Raw genomic sequence first — 9,089 nt, 5'->3', positions numbered from 1 at the left:
TGGGAGAAAGGACAGAGGTTTAAAAAAAAAAAAAAAAAAAAAAAAAAAAAAAAAAAAACGTTTTCAGGCCTGTTTTAAAAGAGACAAGGTTCTAAATGGCCCTCAGCTGGCCAGAAGACTCGATCTCCCATGGTGGAGAGCCTGGTACTGGGGACTTGAAGGAGCAGGGTGTTATGGTGGTATGTACATCCATGTCCATGGATGCATTTATGGGTGAGTAGCAGAATTTTAAGGTTGATCCAGGATTAGACAGGGAGCCAGCACAGTGATTGAAGGATGGGGATGATGTCCTCATGTTTATGGGCTCAAATCAGGACCCTGACAGTGCTGTTTTGAATGTATTGCCGCTTCTGGATAGTTTTGCCAGGTACCCCATTGTTACAGTAGTCCAGGCTTGAGGAAATGAAGGCTTGGACCGGTTCTGCTACTGGGAGGGAAAGAGTGTGATGGAGTTTTGAAATATTGTGGAGAGGGTGGAATGAGGTTTTGCACAAATGTTTTATGTAGTCATTGAGGTCAGGTGGGGTTAAATCGAACTCCCAGGTATGTTGCTGAGGAGGAGAGAGGAATGATTTATCCGTCAAAGGTAAGTTGAGATATAGGTGAGGAGAGAACCTGATCAGGGGTACCAATGAGGAGTTCTTCCATTTTATTGCTATTCAGCTGGAGGGAGTTACCGTTCATCCATGCCTTGATTTCCTCAAGGTAGGAGGTAAGGGATGACAGGGCTGTGGAGTGGTTTTGATATATAGTTGTGTGGCATCAGCATAACAGTGTTTGCTGATGACTTGACCAAGGGGAAACATGTAAAAAAGGATGGGGACAAGGACTGACCCCAGGGAAACACTACAGGTAACATGGAGCAGCCTGGACTTACATACTCCAAGCAAGACATATTTAATCTTATCTGAAAGATAAGACTTAAACCACTGCAGTGCGTGATCTGTCAGTTGAATGATGTTGTAGTGATGCTTGAGAAGGATGGTGTGGTCCACGGTGTTGAAAGGGGCTTTCAGATCCAGGAGGATGGGGCGTTGAGGTGGCTCGGGCATCTGGTCAGGATGCCTCCTGGACGCCTCCCTGGTGAGGTGTTCTGGTCACGTCCCACTGGGAGGAGACCCAGGGGAAGACCCAGGACACGCTGGAGGGAATATGTCTCCCGGCTGGCCTGGGAACGCCTTGGGATTCCCCCAGAGGAGCTGGCCCAAGTGGCTGGGGAGAGGGATGTCTGGGCCTCCCTACTGAAGCTGCTACCCCCGCGACCCGACCCCGGATAAGCGGAAGACAACGGACGGACGGACGGATGGACGGACCTGAACCATAACTAAAAATATGTCCAAATCCAAATTTATGTGAGGTTGTAAATAAATCTCAAATTAACATTGTCAAAAGTTTTATTAGCTCTACATCTAAAAATAAATAAATAAATAATAAAACTGTTTTTATTTTTTATGTTGCAAAAGTCTTAGATTTGGACATCTTGTATTATATCTAGTACACTGAATTTTAACAAATCTAATCTGGTTAGAATGAATGGGGTTATTTCAAGCCTTGTGGCCAACAACTTGCAGATGGTTTTAAGATCAGCACGTATATGTTGAGGATCAGGAACTGGACCAGATAATTCAAACATCAAAGCACGTTTAAAGATTTTATAAAGATAATTGATGTAGCCAGTGCAGGAAACTATGGGAACTGGTTCTGGCAGCTCTGCAGAGGAGAGAGAGGCGGATAATCAATGGCTGATAATTTACTCAGGAGGGAATGTAGAGTCCAGATTGCCACTAACCTTAATAGGATCCGTAATGGACACTAAATCAAATGTGTGAGCTTGATGCAGATATACAAGTTTAACCTAGAAGCGGTTAGTGAGTGGAGCGGCAATCCTGAGACAATCCAAGGTCATAAACAGGCTAACAAGGAAAGGCAGAGGCTCCAGTCGGGCAATCCAACATAAGTACAGACGGGCTTGGCAGAGATGAGTCAGGCAACAGGCAAACGTCTTGTCCAGATAACGAGAACCAACTGGAGAGTCCGACAAGGGCGAGGCAAATAGGCAGAAATCCAAAACCACGAACAGGGTCACTCACAGGTAAGCTGGTTAGGAATGCTGGATGGTCTCACACAAAGGTTTTTTGATTCTGGCCCCGGAACTTGTTCTTCTTTAAATTTTTAACGGTGGTTGGAGAACAACTTAAAGGGGTATTACCGCCATGATCCCAGAGCTCAAGAAGAGGCAAGCTAAAATAGCGCCACACACAGGTGAAACAGAATCAGTGATCAGGCAGGAACAGGTGGAAGCAATCAGGAGAACTTGCTAGAACAAACCAGAGTGCAGAGGGTGATGTAAGCAGCCAACAGCAGGAACGGAATCACAGCAATAGCTGTGAACATGACAGTATGGGAGATATTGGGAGTTAGATAGAAGGAAGTGTAGCATTTTGTCTGACTATTTTGAATTGAATTTTCAAAATCCACTGAGAGACAGTGTAAGGTGAACAAAACTATAGTGATGTGAGAGAATTTACTATATTTTGTGAGAAGGTTGACAGCTGTGTTCTGACTAGCTTGAAAGTGTGAAATTGAAGATCTGCCCAGACCTATAAAAAGATGATTACAGTAGTCTAAGCAGGATGACACACATGCACGAAGAATGCTCTCTAGCTCTGCTTGACCCATATGGAAAAGAAACATAAAAAACTTAGAAAATATTTGTGTCACCATTAGTTTGCTTCATGTATTGTGCATCATATAAGACTTATATGATTTACTCTTGAAAGTGGCCACTTTTGCATTTCTTTCATACATGATAATAAAAAGGATAAGATAAGGATCGTATCAAAACTATTTATGTGGTATATAAGGAAAGTACATTTCAATATATATTTTCCATAGATTTCCCATATAATTTATGAACTTTTTCACTGTATGAGTGTGAAAGAAAACATAGACTTTACATATATGAACAACTGTTATTGTATATAGGTTTTCTGTATGTAAAATAAATGCACTTTGCAGGTTCATTATCCCTTTTTTGTATGTTTTTTATAAGTATATTATATGTCATTTAACAAAAACATCTAGGAATTTGTGCCATTACATGTCTTTTTTTTGTATGTTAAGGCAATACAATATCATGGTCAACTATTTTTTATTTATATTTTTCCTGTAAGTATTTTTAAAACTTAACTTGTAAAAACACATATTTTGATTCATAATTTTATACAGATTCAAATTACTACTTTAAGAAACAAATTGACACATAAATTTGTCCCTCTCCAACTGTAAATGTACTAAAGTGAATTACACACTAGCAGTTCATAGACTACCCAGTTTGCTTACAGAACAACTACTTCATAGCATTATTAACAGCTCTGCAGTCTATAAATGCCTCTCAACAACTTCATCTGTAATACTGAAGAAAACATGAATGCTGGGCAAACTTTAAATTTTATTACCTCCATTTGCAGTGAACTGACATTACAGTGGAATACTGATCTCAAAACATTTCACCTTATTAGAACTCTTTTGTGAAAACAGCAAACAAGACGGCATAGTTTTTGGCTGCAATAGCTACCATACAGAACTTTCAAGTATTAACTTGGGCAAAACAAAGGATTGATAAAAACCTGCCCACTTACAGTATGACAATCTATATCCTCTAGAAAAAACCTGGCAATACATAGCAGTCACACAAAGTGTGACAAACAAGCCATCTAAGGGGATTCTGGGACAGAGACATTTTTACTTTTGGCTCGGAGTTCTGTGATCTTGCCATTGATTGCGACACCAATGCTGGAGGGTTTGGTCCCAGGCCACCTCTCAAGAGTTGCACCTAAACATGTGAAGAAATAAGAAGGAGCGGAGGGGTTAAAGTACAATTTAATAATCTGAAAGAAATCAATAAATTGCTATATACATATATATCTCAAAGCCAGCAGAGAAATTTGTAGCCTATAACAGCATTTCATGAGAAGACCAATAATATACAGTAATCATCAAAATTATTCATACCCTCCAATTAAAGGAGGAAAAAAAAATCAGTTGTCAGTGGAATCATTTTTCATAATACATTTAAAAAAATCATAAAAATCATGACACTGATTTTGAATTGTGGTTCAAATTAAATATTAAAAAACAAAAAAGGAAAAAGAAGTAAACAAGCATCATGGGGCACCTGAAGTAAAATTTTGTTGAGCAACTCTTCCAGACAATCACTGCAATCAGGTGTTTCTGTAACGTCCAATCAGACGCCTGCACCTGCTTACAGGTATTTTGACCTTCTTCACAACTGCAAGGTGCTCTAATTGGTCTGGAACAGCTTTGTTTGTCTGTTTTTTAAAAAACACAATTCGAAATCAATGTTTAATTTTACTACACTATATTTTTTTCTATTACTTTTTAGTTATTTGAATTAATACTGTGAATTTAACATTTTCTGTAAATTTTAGGGAATGAATAATTTTGAAGACAACTGTACCTGAATATAATACAGCATATTATAAACTGAAGAGCAGACAGACCTCTGTAAATCAGGCTCATCAATTTGGAAGAGGCATTTCTTCGTTAATAATAATTAGGGCTGTCAAAAAATGAATCCCGATTAATCACATTGCTTTTATCACTTTTAGAACACATATAGGATTAAAGGTGTCTCAGTAGGAATTCTGCATTTCTCTTTAGTAGACTACACTACTGAAACCCTGTCCTTCCATGTCTCCCTAAACTCCTCCAGGTGGAGGCAGTTTCGTCCAGAATGCTGCTGCTACCACATAGGCTGACTTCACAACTGTATTAACGTGCAGCTGAAATTCAGCTCTGAGTCCTGGACTACTCCCAGATTTATGGCTTGGTATTCTAATCTTAAGGCTGCACAGTGGCGCAGTGGGTAGCGCTGTTGCCTTGCAGCAAGAAGGTCCTGGGTTTGAGTACACCCCTGGGTCTTTCTGCATGGAGTTTGCATCTCCGGGTACTCCAGCTTCCTCCCACAGTCCAAAAACATGAATGTTAGGTTAATTGGCTTCTCTAAATTGTCCTTAGGTGTGAGTGTGTACGTGAATGGTTGTTTGTCCTGTTTGTCTCTGTGTTGCCCTGCGACAGACTGGCGACCTGTCCAGGGTGTACCCCGCCTCTCGCCCAGTGAATGCTGGAGATAGGCACCAGCACCCCCCGCGACCCCATGAGGGAATAAGCGGTTTGGAAAATGGATGGATGGATATTCTAATCTTCAAATTGTGAAACAAAAATTAATGTTTTTTTGCATATAGAAGTACTAATTAATAGAACAATCTCTTGTTTGACAAAATTATTAATTTAGGATTAATTTGTTGACCGCCCTAATAATAATACAATGTAGAAATAAGTAGATACAGTTGTCCCCAAAATTATTCATACCCTCCAATTGAAGAAAGGAAGAAAAAAAATGCTGTGAGCAAAATAAAATGAAACTGACAAAAGTAATTAAAAAAAATTCTGTAAAAATCATGAAATTTATGTTGAATTGTGATTCATAAGAAATATTAAAAACAAACCCACAAAAAAACTTGTCTGTAATCTGTAAATACAAAAAATTATGGCTCAAAATACATCTATACATCAAGCTAAAAACTTACTGTAGATTGCCTCCAATTTATTTTTGTCCAGAGGTAAACGTGCATCCCCTCTGCCTCGTTTTCCCCCTCGAAGATTGCTCACCAGCAGTGTCTCTGTTGGGAATACTGCTGTGAGCAGATGCCTCACAAAGACTGTAGCAGAATTTGCATTAATAGCATAGGCCCACGCCAGTTTCTTGATCATGACTCCTGTCCCAGGATGGATCTCCACCTGATCAAAAAAAGGAATTTAATGACAATTTAGGACCAGTATCAGACAATTCAAGCAACACTACATAACTTTCAGCTTAAAACTCTGTTTATGACTCATTTTGATGGCGCTGTGACATTTATATACATTGCAATGTCCTAAGGCTAACAGAAAGCACTTCACTACTTTTTCTTTTGTTGTGGTGCATCACTTGTGACCTGTGCTGGTGTGTGACATCACAGCATAGCTAATTCAGCAAAGACACCAAAGAGGACATCAGATAAAGAGATGAAATACAGTGAGATGAGACAAGAGTCAACATTAAACTGACATTTACTGACTTGAAGAGATCTCAAAGAGACAGGATGCAAATGTTGGATTAGTAAATCTTTGGGGGTTGGTAGGAAATCTCTCTAAGGCTGTAATGCATGAAAAGCTAATTAAATCTGTCACATGTACAGTACCAGTAAGTATGGACATGTTTCCCCATTAAATCTAATGAGAAAGTGTGTCCAAGCCTTTGACTGGTCCTGTATCAATTAAAAATGTTCCTGATAGACAGTAGATCCAATTTATGCACCTTATTTATCCTTTAAAAATACCTTTGGAGACTGGGACTCTCTTGTAGATGGAGTGACAGACTCTGATGAGACAGATGGAACAGATTTGGAAATGGGCATCTGTGAATCATCAGATGATGAACCCGGCCTGGACTGTGTAGAACTCTGGGGGAGCTCAAAACTTGATCTCTTAAGAGGGTCAGCTAAATCAATCACATTTTTCATAGTCTTCATGAGTTCGGGCACATCTGTACACAGTAAAACAGAGATGAAAGGTGTTACACTCATTGTTTAAACAAGTGACCTCTTAAAGTATATTAGTTTTGTAATTATTTAAAGAGTGATACCTTCTACAAGCAACTCCCTCAGTTTGGCATTCTCTTCTTTCAGGTCTTGGATCTGTCGCTTAAGTTCAACCACAGTCTTTTTTGGACTTTGGTCACAGTCAGTGACTGAAAGCGGTGAACTGTAACTTGCTGCTCATTGTTTTATTAGAAAAATCAACCAAGCTTTCACTGACATTGGGGAGAATATTACGCAACAACACGTGAGTGCAATTTACTCATTTGTCCTTCATGTCTTAGCTGTGTGAAGTCTGAAACGAGTTATTTGTATGATTTAAAGGAAGGTGACGAAGATTATACCCAGAGAGAACTGAGAGCAGAAACTCGTCTCACAGGTCCAAGGGTAAGACCCCCCCGCCCTTCCAAAAGAGAAATTCTCTTTGTCTTTGACAATGAGGAGATTCGGCAGTTTTACTTTCATTCTCGTTGCATGTGCACTGCATACGAAGTCTCTTCTGCACTGTGTGAATTGTCAAAGTCAATCCCAGTGCTCGTATTAGATCATATCTGTTACATCTGTAATTCATTTATCTATTCACTAATTGATTCATGTTCCTCTCAGGATAGTGAAGATGCCACCCGAAGAAGTGACCTGATTGCAGGACCTCTCAAAGTGGCACAGGTGAGGCAAAACTTCAGACAAAACTTTTCATGTGTTTATCATTCTTAAATTGCAGTAACTTGTCTGTTCTTTCATGTTATTCTTAGGAAAGTGAGGAAGACTACAGTCAGCCAGTACTTGCAAGTACAGAGGTAAGACAAAACTTCAATGTCAAATAATCAGTTCCCCTTCCATCAGTCTTTCCCTGTAACAAGTGGTTTATTTGTATCCTTCTCAGGACAACAATGAAGATGCTAGTGCTACACAAAGACAAGATCAAAGAGCAGAATCTTCTACAGTGGTACAGGTGAGATTTAAGGTTAATTACATTGTAGGATTGATTCATTAATCATTGGAGCCCAAAATGTTGCTTTAATATCTCCTGAGACAGCAATGCATTTTTGCACACTGTTCTACAAGTACACATTCATTTTATGCTCATATCTTTCATTCTATACACGCCACTCTGCATTATACTGAAGTTTCTTGGAGAGACAATCACAGCTTAGAGATGACATCACATTTGTGAGGCTGTGGTCTGGCCAACTTTATCTAATGTTGTTTGTATTTTTCACTTCTTAAAAGTAGTCTACATAGGCTATAGGAAGTGTATTATTAAAATATATTAAGAATTGATTATATTTTTCAGTGCACTATGATATGAATGATCAAAATATTAAAAATTACACGGTAACATCTTTTACACTGGATCTTTACACAACTGATTTTACCTCTAGTTGAATAGAGTAACTTGCAGATTGCTTGATATGAACAACAGTAAGTGGTAGAGGGAAGGAGGACTGCAGGATAATCTAAAATCCTGGGAGGGAACTCTAGTGAATGTACATACATTTTTTATTGCCTTTTGTTTTCATCCTTGATTAAGATTGGTAGCTTTAAATGCTTTACAGAGCTGTTTACATTTTATAAACATCTCTTGAACTGTCTCAAAATTCTCTGCTTACATTCAGTGAAGTTATGTTGTGTATGTGTTGTAACATAAGGTAAAAACAAAAAAGTTATTGCAATGTGAGTTTTACTGACCTAATACTTAGTTTATGTGGAAAAAAACAATTAAATCAAAATGTGAAGTGAAATGCTCAGTTGTAACACAGTGCTTTTTCACCCATTTAGGAGAATTGTCCTCAAGAAAAATGTGATGTCCACTCCTCCCACGGACTAACAGAAGAGCAAAGCATCATCTCGATTCTTTCGTTTGCACTGAGGCACAACACTACAGGAGTGTTAATGGAGGACCTTCTGAAACTGCTGAAGTTGCATTCTGCTGGGACCACTGCAGTTCCAAGAAGCAAGTATTTTCTGGAGAAACCATTTGCTGATATTACTAAGCAGTTTGAGCAACATCATTACTGTAAAGTCTGTACTAAGTACACTGGTTCTTCACAGACTCCAGAGGAAATGCTCACATGTGTGCCATGTTCCTTATCCACTACAGTGCAAGCCAGTTTAGAGGACGGCCATTTTTTCATTAGTATACCATTAAAGGATCAGCTGAAAGATATTCTTGAGAACCATGGTATGCATGATTTATGTTTTCGTGCAGATGTCAGTGGGAGGCATGTCATAAAGGACATATGTGATGGCAGCTTGTATCAGACCTTAAAGTCTAACAGCAAAGAGGATTTTCTATCGCTCACATTCAATTCTGATGGTGTACCAGTTTTTCAGTCCTCCAAATTTAGCATCTGGCCAATATTGTGTTGTGTTAATGAGATACCACCCGAAAGTAGAGATAAACATGTAGTTTTATGTGCCTTATGG

At 38.9% G+C, this 9,089-nt stretch overlaps 1 long non-coding RNA gene across 1 annotated transcript; it reads left to right on the top strand.

Annotated features, from left to right (window-relative positions):
• The first annotated feature begins 7,441 nt into the window (after positions 1-7,441).
• On the top strand, positions 7,442-8,541 carry LOC118562856. The gene is made up of 3 exons (XR_004930840.1): positions 7,442-7,459; positions 7,546-7,614; positions 8,442-8,541. It is a non-coding gene; the product is annotated as an uncharacterized LOC118562856 (long non-coding RNA).
• Positions 8,542-9,089: the final 548 nt, after the last annotated feature.

The sequence above is a fragment of the Fundulus heteroclitus genome, chromosome 1 (assembly GCF_011125445.2).
Source record: "Fundulus heteroclitus isolate FHET01 chromosome 1, MU-UCD_Fhet_4.1, whole genome shotgun sequence".
Taxonomy (NCBI): domain Eukaryota; kingdom Metazoa; phylum Chordata; class Actinopteri; order Cyprinodontiformes; family Fundulidae; genus Fundulus; species Fundulus heteroclitus.
Note: the sequence above shows the minus strand (reverse complement) of the source record. Positions and strands in the feature narration are given on the sequence as shown.